The sequence below is a fragment of the Hyla sarda genome, chromosome 4 (genome assembly GCF_029499605.1).
Source record: "Hyla sarda isolate aHylSar1 chromosome 4, aHylSar1.hap1, whole genome shotgun sequence".
In the NCBI taxonomy this organism is placed as follows: domain Eukaryota; kingdom Metazoa; phylum Chordata; class Amphibia; order Anura; family Hylidae; genus Hyla; species Hyla sarda.
Window position 1 is genome coordinate 381,732,783 of NC_079192.1, and position 21,394 is coordinate 381,754,176.

Sequence of the window (21,394 nt, forward strand, 5' to 3'; positions counted from 1 at the left end):
TTATCTACTGTTTACTATATTGTCAGTCTCCCCTCTTCCAGCAACTGTAGTTGTCCTTAAAGCTATGTACCTCCTTTCTGCCTCCATTGGTTTATGCACTTTGCTAGAGATTGTTTCCTTATACTAATTCATACATATATTAGGTGTGGACCATGGAATTGCACCTTTCATCTTATACGATTGAACATGCAATGCAGTCCTTTTAGATATACCTGGGATATACTCACTCCGTTTTTCAGTATTTGCATTCTGATCACCTACCCATTTTTTCTGTGATTTTATGTATGTTTTTAAATATGTTTTCTAATAAAGATTAATACATTTTTCCATATTTGGCTTCAGTTTTTTCTGAGAGAAAGATGACTTGGAAGCAATGGCTGGGACCTTAAAAAATGGTTATTTAGTTTAAGCAAGCTTCATGACAGAAACCAAGGAATCCATGGACTCCTCTCCCTGACCTCTATAGGATACGATAAGACATTGATGGGATTTGGTAGGATCCATTGTTAGATGTAGGAACAGTATGGCTCCATAGATGTTTCTGGGTGTTGTTTTACTACTTTGTTCGGGATCTTGGTTATAATAGAAAGTGGTTAAAAAGAGCATCCCTCACTCTGGAGGACATGTCTTGTTTTCCATTACACAGGGACAATTTACTGATTTAACCCCTTAAGGACTCAGCCCATTTTGGCCTTAAGGACTCAGACAATTTAATTTTTACGTTTTCATTTTTTCCTCCTCGCCTTCTAAAAATCATAACTCTTTTATATTTTCATCCACAGACTAGTATGAGGGCTTGTTTTTTGCGCGACCAGTTGTCCTTTGTAATGACATCACTCATTATATCATAAAATGTATGGCGCAACCAAAAAACACTATTTTTGTGGGGAAATTAAACGCAATTTTGCTAATTTTGGAAGGTTTCGTTCTCACGCCGTACAATTTATGGTAAAAATCACATGTGTTCTTTATTCTGAGGGTCAATATGATTAAAATGATACCCATTATTATATACTTTTATATTATTGTTGCGCTTAAAAAAAAATCACAAACTTTTTAACCAAATTAGTACGTTTACAATCCCTTTATTTTGATGATCTCTAACTTTTTTATTTTTCCGTATAAGCGGCGGTATGGGCGCTCATTTTTTGCACCATGATCTGTACTTTTTTTTGATACCACATTTGCATATAAAAAACTTTTAATACATTTTTTATAATTTTTTTTAAAATAAAATGTATTAAAAAAGTAGGAATTTTGGCCTTTTTTATTTTTTTCGTTCACGCCGTTCACCGTACGGGATCATTAACATTTTATTTTAATAGTTCGGACATTTACGCACGCGGCGATACCAAATATGTCTATAAAAAATGTTTTTTTACGCTTTTTGGGGGTAAAATAGGAAAAAACTGACGTTTTACTTTTTTATTGGGGGAGGGGATTTTTCCCTTTTTTTTTTACTTTTACTTTTACATTTTTTTTACATTTTTTTTTACACTTGAATAGTCCCCATAGGGGACTATTCATAGCAATACCATGATTGCTAATACTGATCTGTTCTATGTATAGGACATAGAACAGATCAGTATTATCGGTCATCTTCTGCTCTGGTCTGCTCGATCACAGACCAGAGCAGGAGACGCCGGGAGCCGGACGGAGGGAGGTGAGGGGACCTCCGTGCGGCGTTATGAATGATCGGATCCCCGCAGTAGCGCTGCGGGCGATCCGATCGTTCATTTAAATTGCGCACTGCCGCAGATGCCGGCATCTGTATTGATCCCGGCACCTGAGGGGTTAATGGCGGATGCCCGCGAGATCGCGGGCGTCGGCCATTGCCGGCGGGTCCCTGGCTGCGATCAGCAGCCGGGATCAGCCGCGCATGACACGGGCATCGCTCTGATGCCCGCGGTTATGCACAGGACGTAAATGTACGTCCTGGTGCGTTAAGTACCACCTCACCAGGACATACATTTACGTCCTGCGTCCTTAAGGGGTTAAAGGGGTACTCCGGTGAAAACCTTTTTTCTTTTAAATCAACTGGTGCCAGAAAGGTAAACATATTTGTAAATTACTTCTATTAACAAATCTTAATCCTTTCAGTACTTATTAGCTGCTGAATGTTACAGAGGAAATTCCTTTCTTTTTGGAACACTGATGACATCACGAGCACAGTGCTCTCTGCTGACATCTCTGTCCATTTTAGCAACCATGAATAGCAGATGTATGCTAAAGGCAGCATGGTGTCTCAGTGGTTAGCACTGCTGCCTTGCAGCGCTGGGGCCTTGGGTTCAAATCCCACTATGGACAACAATAAATGAAGACTTATTATTATAATAACGTCAGCAAAGGGAACTGTGCTCGTGATGTCATCAGAGAGCATTCCAAAAAGAAAAGAATTTCCTCTGTAGTATTCAGCAGCTAATAAGTACAGGAAAGATTAAGATTTCTTAATAGAAGTAATTTACAAATCTGTTTAAATTTCCGGAGCCAGTTGATTTAAAAGAAAAAAGGTTTTCACCGGAGTACCCCTTTAAATGGGTTCTGGGTAATCCTTAATTTCATCTGTGGAAATGGAACCCTTCTGCCAGATCTTCCCATAGCTGATCACTGGAGGCCTCAACACCAGAACGTTTGGGGTTAATTTATTGTCAAAAGAACTTTTAACAAAAAGGGATTGTCCAATGTGGAGAATCATCTTAAGAGGCTTTTCCTAATTACATTAAGAAATAATAATTCTTTGATAAACAAAAAAAAAACTAAATATTTGAATTATATTGAAAATTTAAAATAAACCAAGTGATTTATAAAAAGAGTTGATCTGTAGACTTTCCAGCGGTTAACAATGATTTTCTCAGGAAATGAATGTGATATGAGCCAATATACAATTACGAGAATATGTGGTGAAAGGCCACTGGAAATGATAGCACGCAAAGGATCTAATTGGAGCAGAAAGTGCCTCATATCTAATTATAGCATTATTTATTTATTTATTGCCTTTTTATTCTTGGAGATAAGAAGCTGTTAGAATATTCTGGCACTGAAGCCAATATTACACTAGAGCAGGGGTACTCAATTATTTTTTGTGACGGTCCACTCATCTAGGTCTGTCACTGGTAAAGATCCGAGCTAAGCGCTAAGGCCTGGTTCACACCTACTGGCCGCAGTGCCATGAAGGATATAGGTAAAGTGACTGAACTCTGTAGGATGTAAATGTTCTGTTTTCTGAATTTTCTGAACACTGCCGAATACTGTACCCCTAAAAAAAAAACACCTCCGCCTACCATATCCCGGAAAATAAAACTGCCGCATACTGTACCCCTAAAAATAATAGCGCTGCCTACAGTATCCCGGAAAATAATACTGCCGCATGCTGTACCCCTAAACATAATACAGCTGCCTACTGTATCCCTGAAAATAATACTGCCGCATACTGTACCCCTATACATAATACCGCTGCCTACTGTTCCCCTGAAAATAAAACTGCCGCATACTGTACCCCTAAAAATAATACCACTGCCTACTGTATCCCTGAAAATAATACTGCCACATACTGTACCCCTAAAAATAATACTGCGGCCTTCTGTATCCCTGAAAATAATACTGCCTCATACTGTACCCCTATAAATAATACTGCTGCCTACTGAACCCCTGAAAATAATAATATGTTTGTCATATCAGCACTGTGACTTTACTATGTACATTGTCTAATGAGACAGGTGTACACCGGCAACTCCACCACTAGTAGTCTTCACACTGCTCCCTGGACAAATAGCCAGAAGACTTCTTGCACCTCCCCTGGTTGCGGCTGTGCACAATGCTATGCAGTATCTATAAAGTGGATACACGATAAGAAAGAACAGTAGCCAGCACTCACCATCCAGGGGTCTTTTATTGCTTGAAGCGGTGCATAGTCAGACAGACAGCGGGCAGGGTATAGTGGGTGGGGGTATCAGGACAGCTCTGTTTCGCGCTTTACTTGCGCTTCAACGAAGCGCGAAACAGTGCTGTCCTGATACCTCCACCCTCTTTACCCTTCCCACTGTCTGACTGACTATGCACCGCTTCAAGCAATAAAAGACCCCCTGGATGGTGAGTGCTGGCTACTGTTCTTTCTTATAGTGTATTTACTATGTACATTAACCAATGTACTGTCACATTATTATGTGCATTATGCTGGCTGAAGGTCATTCTAAAAAAGTAAGAACAGGTTGATGGATAGATAGATAGGAGATAGATTGATAGATATGAGATATGAGATAGATAGATATTAGATAGATAGATATTGGATAGATAGATAGATAGATACATATTTTCTGCTTTTTTCCCAGGCTCAGGTAGAATTGGATTAAGAATTTCCTGGCGTATTTCCAGCCACCGGAGCTGGTGTTGTCGCTGATAAAGCTGGTAATTCTAAATGGAAACTTCCTGTCACTTATTTCCTCTCACAGATTGCTGGGCTGCCCTTTTGCCAATGAGTTTTCTACAAATGTGCAGCCTACTGCTTTGTTTCTATAGTAATGCAGATATATGGAAACAGCTGACTTAACATGTGTGTATGTGTGTGTATTTATATATCCATTCTGTTCTTTAAAGATGTTCTACAATAGTTGTTTTACAGAAAAGATGTATGCTTTTTGAATGATATATTATCTATCTCATATCTATCTCTCTATCTCTCTCATATCTATCAATCTATCCATCTATCTATCTCATATCTATCTAATATATCTCTAATATCTATCTATCATCTATCTCATATCTGTCTATCTATTTCATATCTATCTATCTATCTATCTCATATATATCTCTCTATCTATCTCATATCTATCAATCTATCTATCTATCTATCTATCTATCTCATATCTATCTAATATATCTCTAATATCTATCTATCATCTATCTCATATCTGTCTATCTATTTCATATCTATCTATTTCATATCTATCCATCTATCTCTCATATCTATCTATTTATACTATATTATTAATATATATTTATCTATCCATTCATCTAGCTATCTCATATCTCTATCTATCTATCTTATATCTATCATTCATCTATCTTATCTATCATATCTATGTATCTAATCTATCTATCATCTATCTATGCAAAAAATAGGGATAGAACACATTACCTCAATGTCTGTAAGAAAAGATGTCACCGCCCTGATATAAGACAGTACAGTTAACTATATTAAAAACCTATAAGAAGCCAAATAAAGGCACATGAATAATGAACCTGCCAGAAAATTGCCCTAGTAACAATAAAGAATTGCCCTAACAGCAATTTGCTGACAATTCCTCTAACAAAAAGTGATATTAATAGCAATTAGAAGGACACTGTATCTCCACTGCTAATACCTCACTATGCGTAACCACTCGGTTCTCCGATCCGGACTGGTGGTGTGTGTACAGCGTACACTTCTCTCTTAAATATCCCTCACTCTGCACTCTATCGCGCGCCCGAACTGAGACGCCAACTGCGTGACTTTCAGTCTGGCTTCCTATATGCGTATCAAAGTCACATTTCATGCTTTCCACGCCTTGTTCTGCGCTTAGACTTCTACTGATAGGAACTCAGCAGCTACTCCCCATCACGCAGGTTACTCCTGATTAGAACAAAGAGATGTTTCCTGGACAACCAGAAATGCCGGCCAAAACCAAAGGGAACCACCATTCTAGCACCCGCAAATAGTGCCTGTCAGAAGCACTACAACCTGTATATAGCACCAACTACACATCTCCAATCCATACACTGTTAGTGCCTATGGACAATAAAGCAGGTGTATGACCGGAGAGATAGGTAGGTTGTCAGCATAGTTCCCCCACACTAGGTAGGCGCATAGTTCCCCCCACATTAGGTTGCCAGCATAGTTCCCCACATTAGGTTGTCAGCATAGTTCCCCCCACATTAGGTTGGCAGTATAGTTCCCCCCACATTAGGTTGTCAGCATAGTTCCCCCACATTAAGTTGTCAGCATAGTTCCCCCACATTAGGTTGTCAGCATAGTTCCCCCAAATTAGGTTGGCAGTATAGTTCCCCCCCCCCCCCACATTAGGCTGGCAGCATAGTTCCCCCCACATTAGATTGTAGTTCCCCCACATTAGGTTGTAATTCCCCCAAATTAGGTTGGCAGTATAGTTCTTCCACATTAGGTTGTAGTTCCCCCACATTAGGTAGGCGGTATAGTTTCCCCCACATTAGGTTGTATTTTCCCCACATTAGGTAGGCAGTGGACCCCACAGACATACAGCCTTCAGCCATATACAGTGTATGTCTGTGTTCTGCCCCACTTCAGTGATTCTACCACTGCTCCTCCGGTCAGAGGTCACGATCTAGTGCTATGGCCTATAGCACCGAAGATGATGTGCTGGTAACTTACCATGCCCGCGCATCCTCGCTGCTCCACTCTGCTGTTGCTATGGGCGCACGCACAGAACGTCAGTGACGTCCCTGAGTGCGCTACCTCTCGGCAGCCCCTGCGTTTTTAAAGTTAAAACGGGGCCGCTGAAAGGTAACCAGGACATTATTGTGTCCCGAAAACTTCTTTCTGGACACAGGGATGTCCCAAATGTGATGGGGGAAGTTAATCTCGGCCGGGACGCCCAAGGTATGGATAATCCATACCCCGGGCATCCCGCTCGACTGCAGCAACGGGCGTATAAGACGAACCCTATATTTTCAGAACATTTTATGGGGTTAAAAAGTTGTCTTATATGCCGGAAAATACGGTATATCAATAGATGCCAAACGAGATGAGGGAATACAAGGTAAGTTATAGAAGAGGGGTATTCGAATCAAAAAGCCACCATATCGATATTACAAAATATGTATAGGAAAAAAGATAACATGATATAATATTGAAAGTCTAGTACAATCACCAAGCTAAACAAATGCTCATTTGAGCCGATATTCCATATGGTTACTCTCACACAACTAACAAGTGTCATCTATATTTATAGCGGAACCCACTATCCGGCACCCAGGAAACTGGGTGTCTGACAATGGGTGACGCCTTGCCTAATGGGGGGGGGGGCATGCTACATAATGGAAATTCTCTAGATGAAACATCCAAAAGTGAGGCGCTCATTAAGGCCTTGAGGCACAGTGGATCTCATCCTATGAATCCTCTCAGCCTCTTTCTGTACAAAAAATGTGTCGGAGTATGTGGGATTGCCCCTTTTTGGGACCTCTTGTTTTGAGTTCCTTAATGTTGTAACTTTACCGATCCTGTCTATTGTTTTTCTAGATTTTTTTGTATTAGGATTGGTTTCTAGACACATTTTGTAATAAAGTGAAGAATTTTAGCTTTTTTTTTTAGAGTTTTTTGGTTTGGAATTAGCTAAATGAGTTGGTATGATCCAGTAAATTCACTGATAACATCTATCTATGCAATATACAAATCCTTAGCAAGTTCTGGATTGGCAAAAGTCTTGACGTAAATCTCTGATTCCTACTCATGTTTCAAATCTCTTAGCATCTTGAGCATCTTTACCAATAGGATCTTCTCACATATTAGGCATAGGGATAAGCAGCATAGGCCATATTTGAATTTGCGATATTTCACGAATACATGGACCAATATTTGTCATATATTCGTGAATTTCGCATATTAATTCACTTTTATTCATGCCAAAAAATTTGTAATAAAATTTGCAAAATGCAGGTGCACAATTATATCTTTCAACTAACTACTTTCCTATTGGTTGCTAGGGATGTTGCTAACTTCTGGCAACTGTATTTGCATCCTTCTCATTGGCCCACAAGTTAAAAGGAGGGAGTGTCCTCTGGAAGTGCTGATATTCGCAAATTTTCACATATTTTCATATTCGCCTTCTTTGGACCACAAGCTGGAAGCAGGGAGGGATGATCACTTTTTATTTACACAGTGCACATCATTGTGATGTGTACTGTGAAAAAAAAACGAATATTCGTCATAACGAATATATTTTGCTTAATTCTAAATATTTGTAAAATCAATAAGTGCCGATATTCACGATAAAAATTCACTATTCGAATATTCGCGCTCAACCCTAATTAGGCACACAGTAGATGGTGGCATCGCTGCACTGAATGACTTTACATTGTGATGTTCAGAGCTATTGTATATAGGAAGTAGCTATAATATTGGGCTTTTTTTTACATCATGTATATGACAAATACTTTTACACCATTGCATTAGATGTGTCATCGGTAAGAATGTCACATCACACGTCTTATACTTAGAACAGCAGTCAGACAAGGTAAAGGTGGCAGGTCTGGTTGCCGTAGTTGTTCACTTACTGTCAGTATTTATAGAGAGAAGAAAACAGCATAAAAGGATAATGCATAGAGGTCAAATTTTGAGTGCCATCATTTTTCCATTTTCATGTATGCAGTAGACTTGTACATAATAAGCCCTAATTACATTTCACTAAAAGTATATACAAGCCAATAGTCTCTCTCTATTTTATTTTTTTTGCAAGACTAACCTGTCAGTAGTGCAGATGACACTGATGACAACGATACTTACCTGGTCCCGTTCCATGCTTTCGTTCTCCCATTATCTTCCTCTGTTTTTTATGTTTAGGGCCGACTAGGAGCATGGGCTGAGCTTGGTGATGTTCTCTGCTGGGTCCCGCTGCTAGCAAACAGCAGCAGTGACGTAATTAAGCTCCAACCATGCTCCAAATCGGCCCTGGAAGATATGGCAGAAGATTACAGGAGAACCGGAACAGGAACAGGTAAGTATCGTTTTCATCAGTGTCATCTGCACTACTTGTCTATACCAACAGGTTAGTGCAGGTGACACTGATGACAGATTTCCTTTAACCCCTTAAGGACCAGGGGTTTTTCCATTTTTGCACTTTCGTTTTTTCCTCCTTACCTTTAAAAAATCATAACCCTTTCAATTTCGCACCTAAAAATCCATATGATGGCTTATTTTTTGTGCTACCAAATCTACTTTGTAATGACATCAGTTATTTTCCCATATAATCTACGGCGAAACAGAAAAAAAATCATTGTGAGACAAAATTTAAAAAAAAAACGCCATTTTGTAACTTTTGGGGGCGTCTGTTTCTACGCAGTAAATTTTTTTGGTAAAAATGTCACATTCTCTTTATTCTGTAGGTCCATATGATTAAAATGATACCCTACTTATATCGGTTTGATTTTGTCGTACTTCTGAAAAAAATCATAACTACATGCAGGAAAATGTATACGTTTAAAATTGTCCTCTTCTGACCCCTATAGCATTTTTATTTTACCATGTATGGGTCAGTATGAGGGCTCATTTTTTGCGACGTGATCTGAAGTTTTTATTGCTACCCTTTTTGTATTGATCGGACTTTTTATTCATTTTTTCTTGATGTAAAAAGTGACCAAAAATACGTTATTTTGAACTTTTGAATTTTTTTGTGCGTATGCCATTGACCGTGCGGTTTAATTAAAGATATATTTTTATAATTCAGACATTTCCACACGCGGCGATACCACATGTGTTTATTTTTATTTTTATTTACACAGTTTTTTTTTAAACGGGAAAAGGGGGGTGATTCAAACTTTTAATAGGGGAGGTGTTAAATGATCTTTATTCACTTTTTTTTCACTTTTTTTTTGCAGTGTTATAGCTCCCATAGGGACCTATAACACTGCCCACACTGATCTTTTACATTGATCACTGGTTTCTCATAGGAAATCAGTGATCGATGACTCTGCCGCTTGACTGCTCATGCCTGGATCTCAGGCACTGAGCAGTCATTCGGCGATAGGACACCAGGAGGCAGGTAGGAGACCCTCCTCGTGTCCTGCTGCTGTTCGGGACGCCACGATCCCGAACAGCTCCATGGTTTCACTTTCACTTTAGACACAGCGTTCAATTTTGAACGCCGCGTCTAAAGGGTTAATAGCGCGCGGCACCGCGGTCACTGCCGCGCGCTATTAGCCACGGGTCCCGGCCGTTGTCAGAGACCGGGCCCGACCCGCTATGACCCGACCCTCTATGTCGTGGCCCCGCGTTATAGAAAGGGAAAGGACTCAGGACGTACCGGTACATCCTTGGTCCTTAAGGGACCATGGAACAGGAACAGGTAAGTATCGTTTTCATCAGTGTCATCTGCACTACTTGTCTATACCAACAGGTTAGTGCAGGTGACACTGATGACAGATTTCCTTTAAAGGGGTTACTCCATCAACAACACTTACCCCCTATCCACAGGATCTGGGATAAATGTATGATTGTTGTGAGACTGACTGCTAGGATGCCCCGCAATCTCGAGAACAGCATTGACAGAGAACAGTCTTCCGTCTCAGTGGTCATGCATGTGCAGTGTTACTCCATTTAGTGTCTATAGATGCTCCATTCAGAATGAAGTCTCTAGGCTTCTCAGCATTGGTGGGAATCCCAGTGGTCGAATGCCCTGCATAAAAATAATACATGTATCCCCTATGCTGTGAATAGGATATAAAGGCCCCTTTATATGGGTCAAATATGGGGAGAATGAGTATTTGTAGAAACACTTGTCATTGATAATCGGCCTGTGCAAAAGGGCCCATGATCAGCTGATCATCGGCTGATTGGATCTTTAGTGCAGGCATTTAAATTATCATTATTAGCCGCATATGGTGTAAATAGGGCATGTGTGTCCAAAAATTATGAATTTAAGGGGCCACACAAATGATCGAGTGATCAAGCCATGTAATGGCTCTTTAAATGAGCGCTGATCTGTGATGTTAGTGGATATCCCCTTGAAGGTTATGTCACATCTGTATTCCAGACTGAAAATGCTTTCATTTGACAGATGCATTGACAGTGCTCTGACTACATTGTACAGTAAATAAATAGGTTCCATTCAACACAGTCATTTCCCCTGCTTCCCTGCATTGTGCTGTGTCTACAATCATGTCATCACCATGTTCTCCATTCGTTGAAAGACAGTAGTGTTGCTCGCGAATATTCGCAATTCGAATATTATTCGCGAATATCGCATGTTCGCGAATTCGCGAATTTCGCGAATATAGCGCTATATATTCGTAATTACGAATATTCGTTTTTTTTTGTTTTTTTTTTCTTCACAGTACACATCACAGTGATCATCCCTCTCTGCTTCCAGCTTGTGTGGTGTAAAGAAGGCTGTAAAACTACTGTGTGAGACTGTCGTGCGAAAGTTCGCATATGCGAAAATTAACATATGCTAATTTTCGCATATGATAATTTTCGCATATGCGAATTTTCGCGGGTGCTAATTTTGTATGTGCAAATTTTCACATGCGTTAATTGTCGCGTATGCGAACTTTCGCATATGCGAAAATAAAACGAGGATATAACGAATATGCGAATATTCGCGAATATATGACGAATATTCGTCCATATATTCGCGAATATTCGGGAATTCGAATATGGCCTATGCCGCTCAACACTAAAAGACAGTATGGTGACCAGCAGACCACATTGTAATGAGTAGAGATGGGCGATTCGAAGCTGACGAAGTCGAATTGGTTCCGAATGTCATGAAAATTTAATTCTGAACAAATCCGAATTTCCTTGCACTTCGTGGTAATGAATCACTTTACTCACTACATTTTGTGCGGGCGGGGGGGGCTAAAATGGCAGCTACACATGTGAGGATATGGGGCAAGGAAGTCTTGGAAGGCGGGTAGGCGGGATCACCCTGAATCACATGGTGGCATGCAGCCTATCAGCAGCCAGTCAGCCCTGTGATGTCACAACCCTATATGTTCGGCAGCCATTGCTGAAGACGGGCATTTCCCGGACGTTTTTCTGAGAGAGCAGAAACTGTGTTTGCGTACTAATCACTGTTACTGACAATACAGATCTTTACAGCGGTGAATCCATTCACCTCATTTGTTCTGGCTAGAGATAGAGCAGACACTGTGCGGTCACTAATCAGGGTTACTGACAATACAGATCAGCACAGGGGAAATTCATTGACCTAAAGCCCGCATCACTGCAGGTAGGGAGAGTTCAGAAGTCGTTTCATAGTCTGCCAATTGAGATCATCACAGAAAGCACTCCCCATTCAAAGACTGCAAGCAACCATTGTGACGCCATATGGTCTTCCGACCCTGCTGCCACATCCAGACTCTGTCATTGTGCTGCTCTGCAATAGTGATTCTAATAGCGATGCCTGTAATCTGCATGTCATACTGAATAACAGTATTATTTCACAAACCCAGCACACACCCTATGCATGTTACAGCAAGGCAAAGTGTTCTACATCCCTATTAAGGCTCTCTGTAGCACGGAAATACCCATTATTAATAGTGATTCGCCGAAAATATATTCGGATCAAACCCAATTTTTTCGGAAAATTCAGCAAATTGGCCAAATTGAATTTTCGAAAAATTTGCCCATCTCTGGTAATGAGGTCAATCAAGGTTCCTGGATTTTATCAGCTAGAATAGCACAGTGTGCTATTCTTGGCATCAAAGATTTTGAAACCTCAAATGAACTTCAGACGGATTCTGTCAATGCAAATGTGAACTGAGACTAACATTGTCAGTCTTGTAATCTAGAAGCAAAACAAAAACGCCCTCCAAAATCTACAACTTGTTGTTATTGGTATTGTATACATTTATTCTTTTGAAAATTGTGTTCCACTTTGTTGCTATAGCAACTGAGAGCAATAAAAGTTCCATTCTTTTCAGGTCATAGGAAATAATATTGCCAAGGGATAGCAGGAAAAATAGACAATGAATCAGTAGATTTTGTACTGATTGCATATCATGAATTCATGACAGATTATTGTGACCATCCATACATGTAGGAAAGCTGATCTGTCCCTGAGCTCTGTAGGGATTTATTTAAAATAGGAACAGATGACATACTATTCTGTCTTATGATGAGTTATACCAAATTATAAACTCAGCTTTGCTAGATCTGAAAGCTCTCAGCTATAAAGATAAAGAAAGATGAGACTCCTCTACTGCCAGGAAGAACATAGAGAGGAAGGAGTCCTTCTGGATTTTCCAGGACTAAGAAAGTGACCACTTAGCATCCATACTGCTCAAAAAAATAATGGGAACACTTAAACAACACAATGTAACTAAAAGTCAGAGTGTGTCAGTTCCTGCAAGATGAAGGCATTGATGCTATGGACTGGCCCACCCATTCCCCAGACCTGAATCCGATTGAGCACATCTGGGACATCATGTCTCGCTCCATCCACCAATGCCACGTTGCACCACAGACTGTCCAGGAGTCTCATCAGGAGCATGCCCAGGCTTTGTAGGGAGGTCCTACAGGCACGTGGAGGCCACACCCACTACTTAGCCTCATTTTGACTTGTTTTAAGGACATTACATCAAAGTTGGATCAGCCTGTAGTGTGGTTTTCCACTTTGATTTTGAGTGTGCCTTCATATCCAGACCTCCATGGGTTGATAAATTTGATTTCCATTCATCATTTTTTGTGATTTTGTTGTCAGCACATTCAACTATGTAAAGACTTAAGTATTTTATATGATTAGCTCATTTATTCAGATCTAGGATGTGTTATCTTCGTGTTCCCTTAACTTTTTTGAGCAGTGTAGGTGAAGTACACACTTGGTAGTTCAGAGGAAACCAGCTCACAGTGAAGACTGACATCCTGTCTACATGATAAATCATGTACCTGACCCAAGGTATGGATGCAGCTGAGCTCCCCCTTTTTCTAGTTCTGTCATGTGACCTGTGTCACCACTAATTTTTCATGACACTGACATCCTGTATACTTTGCTTATGGGCTACAGGGCTGAAAATTCTAATCTGGAATACAATGCATCACTGCCGATGTTCCAAGATATATAGAGTCAATGATTGGCTGTAGTGGTGACAGACATGTCTATAGGATTGTCATCACTGCAGCCATGTAAACAAACAAGACAAAGAGGACACTAGCGCTGGATGCTATGAGGCTTAAATAGATGAGTGTAGCCTTTTAAAAATCATTTTATCGCCGTAATAAGAGCTCAGAAAATGCTACAAATCCAAATAACCTATAGAGTGTCTCCCTATATAACACTTTCTCATATTCCCATTCAGGCTCTCCTCTGACTAATTTCCCAAACTCAGGAGCCCTAATATTTAAAATTTAACTTTTATTTGTTTCAATTAAAAGTTGTACATTTTGTGAGAAATCAGAAAAATATAATGTGGATTAAAACCACAGACATTGGGTCAGTTTAGGGTTAATATTGTACATTCCCAATTATAATTTATATAATAGTTGGGTATATATTTATCATTTATATAATAGTTGGATATATGGCTCCTCTTTTCAAAATACCACTTTTGTTTTGGAATAATTCCTTTAGGATCCAATTCTGTTATATCATTATATTATCATACTGTCCCAATTCTGCTGTTTAAAATATCACACTGACACTGCCCAAATGACCCCCCCCCCCAACGTCTCGCCGGCCGTAACCGGCTTTGTCAAGGGTCGAGGTGCTAATGGCCTAAAAGCATGTGAAGACCATAGCAGCCTTTGAACAGTATTTTGTTTCATGTAATTTTTCATGATAATCTGCTATGTGTATACGTGGGGAATAACTTGCATTTAGTAGTTTTTCAACAATTTTACCCCTCTGCTACAGAGTGGGCAAAGACTAGCTGCTATGATTTCCCCTATACACTGCATATAGATAGAGATACTGCTCCCCTGTCTATATTGCCCACACAGAGGCCGCAGCACTAGCCCAAGGGACATGATAGGAACATATTGGGCATTGTTATTGTGAATTTAGAAATAGGGTGAAGCAGTAGAACACCAGAAGCAGCAGAAGTGTCTCTATGTTTCTCTTTTTCTCTATACAGCTGCTCTCTCTCTCCTCCTCCTCTCCCATCTTCAAAGACTTCACTAGGCAGTTGCTGTAACCTGATCCCTCAGTAAGCTGACCCTTCCTCATCTCTGTCTCTTATTTTACCAGTAAATTGAGTGTGAGTGATCAGTATCGTTAGCATGGAGAAGAGATGAGTCTGATAAGTGAAGAAAGGGGCTTTTTTCTATAATAAAATATACTAGTAATTCTTTAGTAACCACTTGTACTATTGATTTATGGAAGAAAATGGAAACAACCCAAAAATTCTATCTAATTAGAGGATGGATGATGACAGAAGTATTTCTCATTTAGTACTTCATTGGAAAATAGGACCTAGTGCCAACCACTCAGAAAACACCAGCCTCAGCGTACACCAGCTGGTCTCCTTTGTACTGTGTTGTAAGAGGTTGTCATCGATTCTGTCTTGATGGGATTTAGGCTCCGGTTACACACCGATTTTGGCAATGACAGGGATCACGTGACCAAGAATTGCTATGTTGCAATGTTTGGATCTCACTGCATTGCACCTAAGTAAACATGGTAGCACTGCAAACCATAAAAAGCAGCAACCATTACATAGCAGCAAACATTACACAGCAGGAAATTTCTTGGGATTGTCGGGTTTCGGTAATGGTCTTGTCAGGATCCGGATACTGTGAGCATACTGGTGGTGGATCCTCTGTGTCAGTGGGATGATGACGTGGGCCGTACCAGGGGAACGGAGTCTAAGGGGTTACTGGTTTTCACCAGAGCCCGCAGCAAAGCGGGATGGACTTGCAGCGGCAGGTAACCCCCAGGTCTTTCCACCCGATAGCGACTGAACCCCAACTGACGGCTGAGATAGGCGCGGTACAAGGGATTAGGCAAGAGCAAGTTCGGACGTGGCAGAAGGTCAGGGCAGGCAGCAAGGATCGTAGTCAGGGGCAACGGCAGAGGGTCTGGAACACTGGCTTGGGACATACAAGGAACGCTTTCACTGGAACAAGGGCAACAAGATCTGGCAATGCTGGGAAGGGGAAGTGAGTTTAAATAGAGAGGGCACAGGTGTGATCACTAATTGGGCCAGGCGCCAATCAGAGGTGCACTGGCCCTTTAAATCACAGAGAGTCGGCGCGCGCGCGCCCTAGGGAGCGGGGCCGCGCATGCCGGGACTGAGCCGTCGGAGGACAGAATGGGTAAGGAGACTGAAATGCGAGCCGCGAGCGGGCGGTTACATTAATGCAGGGCTCCCGGTCAGCGGGTCTGACCGGGGCGCTGCAAGAAGGTGAACACCGCGAGCGCTCCGGGGAGGAGCGGGGGCCCGGAGCTCTCCCTCTCTTTTTGGAACCCGAAAATTTGCGAATGAGCTCCTTGTCGAGGATATTATCCTCGGGTTCCCAAGACCTCTCTTCAGGTCCACAATTCTCCCAATCTACGAGAATTTTTTTTTTTACCTCTGACTGTTTTGGACGCGAGAATTTCCTTAACAGCGAAGACTTCGGAGGAGCCAGAAACAGGAGCTGGAGGGACAACCTTGGGAGAGAAGCGGTTAAGGAGAAAAGGTTTGAGAAGAGAAACATGAAAAGACTTAGGAATACGGAGAGAAGGGGGAAGAAGAAGTTTGTAGGAGACAGGATTGATTTGACCTTTGATCTTGATTTTAAAAGGTCCAAGATAACGTGGACCCAGCTTATAGCTTATACTTGGCAGAGAGCCACACTTTGTCCCCAGGAGCGAAGACAGGAGGAGTTCTTCTCTTTTTATCGGCATGTCTCTTCATACTAGATGAGGCCAGTAGGAGCGACTTTTGAGTCTCCTTCCAGATGGTAGAGAAGTCCCGGGTAACTTCATCAACGGCAGGCAATCCAGAAGAATTTTGAATGGGGAGGGGGGGCAGAGGGTGACGGCCGTACACCACAAAAAACAGGGATTTGGCGGAGGATTCAGAGTTTTTGAAATTGTACGAGAATTCAGCCCAGGGTAGAAGGTCAACCCAATCGTCTTGGCGGGAGGAAACAAAATGTCGCAAATAGTCACCAAGGATCTGGTTAACTCTCTCTACTTGCCCATTTGATTGGGGATGATAGGAGGACGAGAAATTTAATTTGATTTTTAATTGATTACAGAGAGCTCTCCAAAATTTTGATACCAATTGGACGCCTCTATCCGAGACGATATGCGTGGGTAGCCCATGAAGGCGAAAAATATGCATAAAAAATTGCTTCGCCAACTGTGGCGCAGAAGGAAGACCTGGCAGCGGAATGAAATGTGCCATCTTGGAGAAACGATCAACGACCACCCAGATGACTGTGTTGCCATGGGATAAAGGCAGATCCGTAATAAAATCCATGGCAATTTGAGACCATGGTTGCTCAGGAACAGGTAAAGGAAGGAGGAGTCCAGCAGGCTTCTGGCGAGGAGTCTTGTCCCGGGCAGAAACTGTACAGGCCCGAATGAAATCAGCTACATCACCCTCCAGCGTAGGCCACCAATATAAACGAGAAATGAGTTGGATGGACTTCTTGACGCCAGCGTGGCCAGCGAGGTGTGAGGAGTGTCCCCACTTGAGGATCTTGAGGTGCTGGCGTGGAGGGACAAAGGTCTTTCCAGGAGGAGTTTGTCTAATAGAAGCTGGAGCAGAGGAGATCAGGCATTCAGGAGGTACAATGTGTTGTAGAGGGGCTTCAGATTCGGTAGCATCAGAGGAATGTGAAAGGGCGTCAGCCCTGACATTTTTGTCAGCAGGACGAAAGTGAATCTCGAAGTTAAAGCGGGCAAAAAACAACGACCACCTAGCCTGGCGAGGGTTCAGACGTTGGGCAGACTGGAGATATGAGAGATTCTTGTGATATGTGTAGATGACAATGGGGTTGTTACGCCTAGCGCTCCGGGTCCCCGCTCCTCCCCGGAGCGCTCACGGCGTCTATCTCCCCGCAGCGCCCCGGTCAGTCCCGCTGACCGGGAGCGCTGCACTGTCATGGCCGTCGGGGATGCGATTCGCACAGCGGGACGCGCCCGCTCGCGAATCGCATCCCAGGTCACTTACCCGTCCCGGTCCCCTGCTGTCATGTGCTGGCGCGCGCGGCTCCGCTCTCTAGGGCGCGCGCGCGCCAGCTCTCTGAGACTTAAAGGGCCAGTGCACCAATGATTGGTGCCTGGTCCAATTAGCTTAATTGGCTTCCACCTGCTCCCTGGCTATATCTGATCTCCTCCCATGCACTCCCTTGCCGGATCTTGTTGCCTTGTGCCAGTGAAAGCGTTTAGTGTGTCCAAAGCCTGTGTACCTGAACTTCTGCTATCCATCCTGACTACGAACCTTGCCGCCTGCCCCCGACCTTCTGCTACGTCTGACCTTGCTTCTGTCTACTCCCTTGTTCCGCGCCTATCTTCAGCAGTCAGAGAGGTTGAGCCGTTGCTAGTGGATACGACCTGGTCACTACCGCCGCAGCAAGACCATCCCGCTTTGCGGCGGGCTCTGGTGAAAACCAGTAGTGACTTAGAACCGGTCCACTAGCACGGTCCACGCCAATCCCTCTCTGGCACAGAGGATCCACCTCCTGCCAGCCGGCATCGTGACAGTAGATCCGGCCATGGATCCCGCTGAGGTTCCCCTGCCTTATATCTCTGATCTCACCACGGTGGTCGCCCAGCAATCCCGACAGATCGCCCATCTAACCCACCAGCTGTCGGAAGTGTCCACCATTGTGCAGCAACTTCAGTCGCAACTTCAGCAGCAACCATCTCCTCCGCCAGCTCCTGCACCCCTTCCGCAGCGAGTGGCCACTCCTAGCCTCCGCTTGTCCTTGCCGGACAAATTTAATGGGGACTCTAAGTTTTGCCGTGGCTTTCTTTCGCAATGCTCCCTGCACTTGGAGATGATGTCGGACCAGTTTCCTACCGAAAGGTCTAAGGTGGCTTTCGTAGTCAGCCTTCTGTCTGGAAAAGCCCTGTCATGGGCCACACCGCTCTGGGACCGCAATGACCCCGTCACTGCCTCTGTACACTCCTTCTTCTCGGAAATTCGAAGTGTCTTTGAGGAACCTGCCCGAGCCTCTTCTGCTGAGACTGCCCTGCTGAACCTGGTCCAGGGTAATTCTTCCGTTGGCGAGTACGCCATACAATTCCGTACTCTTGCTTCTGAACTTTCCTGGAATAATGAGGCCCTCTTCGCGACCTTTAAAAAAGGCCTATCCAGCAACATTAAAGATGTTCTGGCCGCACGAGAAACTCCTGCTAACCTGCATGAACTCATTCATCTAGCCACTCGCATTGACATGCGTTTTTCTGAGAGGCATCAAGAGCTCCGCCAGGAAAAAGACTTAGATCTCTGGACACCTCTCCCACAGTCTCCATTGCAATCTGCGCCTAGGCCTCCCGCCGAGGAGGCCATGCAAGTGGATCGGTCTCGCCTGACCCTGGAAGAGAGGAATCGCCGTAGGGAAGAGAATCTTTGTCTGTACTGTGCCAGTACCGAACATTTTTTGGTGGATTGCCCTATCCGTCCTCCACGTCTGGGAAACGCACGCTCGCACCCAGCTCTCGTGGGTGTGGCGTCTCTTGATGCTAAGTCGGCTTCTCCACGTCTCACGGTGCCTGTACGGATTTCTCCTTCAGCCAACTCTTCCCTCTCTGCCGTGGCCTGCCTGGACTCTGGTGCTTCTGGGAATTTTATTCGGGAGTCCTTGGTGAATAAATTCCGCATCCCGGTGACCCGTCTCGTCAAGCCACTCCACATTTCCGCAGTCAACGGAGCCAGGTTGGATTGCACCGTGCGTTACCGCACGGAGACCCTCCTAATGTGCATCGGACCTGCAATTGCACTTCCGAAATTCTCCTTGGACTACCCTGGCTTCAACACCATTCCCCAACCCTGGATTGGTCCACAGGGGAGATCAAGAGCTGGGGTTCCTCTTGTTTCAAGGACTGCCTTAAACCGGTTCCCAGTACTCCCTGCCGTGACCCTGTGTGTTCCCCTGTATCCGGTCTCCCTAAAGCCTTTATGGACTCTGCCTGCCATAAGAAGTGCCTCTCCCCCCCCTCCCAGTCCAGTCAGGCAAGCCTCGGTGCCCCCTTATGGTCCCCGTCCTGGTGTCACACTGCCCCGTGCCAGGCTTCGCCCTCTGCCCTCCCTCCCCATTCCCACTCCTGCTGTACTGCCTTCCGTTGAGGAAACCCTCCATTCTTTCCCGGTGTCCTCATCCCAGGGGAGGCAGTTACCGGTCAAAGAAAAGGGGAGACCTAAGGGGGGGGGGTACTGTTACGCCTAGCGCTCCGGGTCCCCGCTCCTCCCCGGAGCGCTCACGGCGTCTATCTCCCCGCAGCGCCCCGGTCAGTCCCGCTGACCGGGAGCGCTGCACTGTCATGGCCGTCGGGGATGCGATTCGCACAGCGGGACGCGCCCGCTCGCGAATCGCATCCCAGGTCACTTACCCGTCCCGGTCCCCTGCTGTCATGTGCTGGCGCGTGCGGCTCCGCTCTCTAGGGCGCGCGCGCGCCAGCTCTCTGAGACTTAAAGGGCCAGTGCACCAACGATTGGTGCCTGGTCCAATTAGCTTAATTGGCTTCCACCTGCTCCCTGGCTATATCTGATCTCCTCCCATGCACTCCCTTGCCGGATCTTGTTGCCTTGTGCCAGTGAAAGCGTTTAGTGTGTCCAAAGCCTGTGTACCTGAACTTCTGCTATCCATCCTGACTACGAACCTTGCCGCCTGCCCCCCGACCTTCTGCTACGTCTGACCTTGCTTCTGTCTACTCCCTTGTTCCGCGCCTATCTTCAGCAGTCAGAGAGGTTGAGCCGTTGCTAGTGGATACGACCTGGTCACTACCGCCGCAGCAAGACCATCCCGCTTTGCGGCGGGCTCTGGTGAAAACCAGTAGTGACTTAGAACCGGTCCACTAGCACGGTCCACGCCAATCCCTCTCTGGCACAGAGGATCCACCTCCTGCCAGCCGGCATCGTGACAGGGGTGTTTGGAACCTTCCAGTAGATGCCTTCATTCTTCGAGAGCTAGTTTGATGGCCAGAAGTTCACGATCACCAATGGAGTAATTTTTTTCCGCCGGAGAGAAGGTTTTAGAAAAGAAACCACAAGTAATATTATGTGCGGTAGAGGTTTTTTTGTAGAAGTACGGCTCCGGCTCCGACTGAGGAGGCGTCCACTTCCAGCAAGAAGGGTTTCGAAGGATCAGGTCTGGACAGTACTGGAGCAGAAGCGAAGGCAGTTTTGAGGCGATTGAAGGCCCCATCCGTTTGGGGAGGCCTGGACTTAGGGTTGGCATTCCTCCTGGTTAGGGCCACAATCGGAGCCACAATGGTGGAAAAATGAGGAATAAAATGTCGGTAGTAATTGGCAAATCCTAAGAAGCGTTGGATAGCTCGGAGTCCAGAAGGGCGTGGCCAATCTAAAACCGCTGACAGTTTGTCTGGGTCCATTTGAAGTCCCTGGCCAGAGACTAGGTAACCTAGGAAGGGAAGAGATTGGCATTCAAAGAGACATTTCTCCATCTTGGCATATAGTTGATTTTCGCGGAGTCTCTGGTGCACTAGGCGGATATGACGACGGTGTTCCTCTAGACTAGAGGAAAAAATCAAGATGTCGTCCAGGTAAACCACAA

The 21,394-nt window shown here is 44.1% G+C and overlaps 1 protein-coding gene across 1 annotated transcript in view; it reads right to left on the reverse strand.

The window, feature by feature from the left end:
• SLC6A7 (solute carrier family 6 member 7) overlaps positions 1-21,394 on the reverse strand; it is a 145,321-nt gene that overhangs the window by 101,844 nt on the left and 22,083 nt on the right. The gene's annotated exons all lie outside the window — the stretch shown is intronic.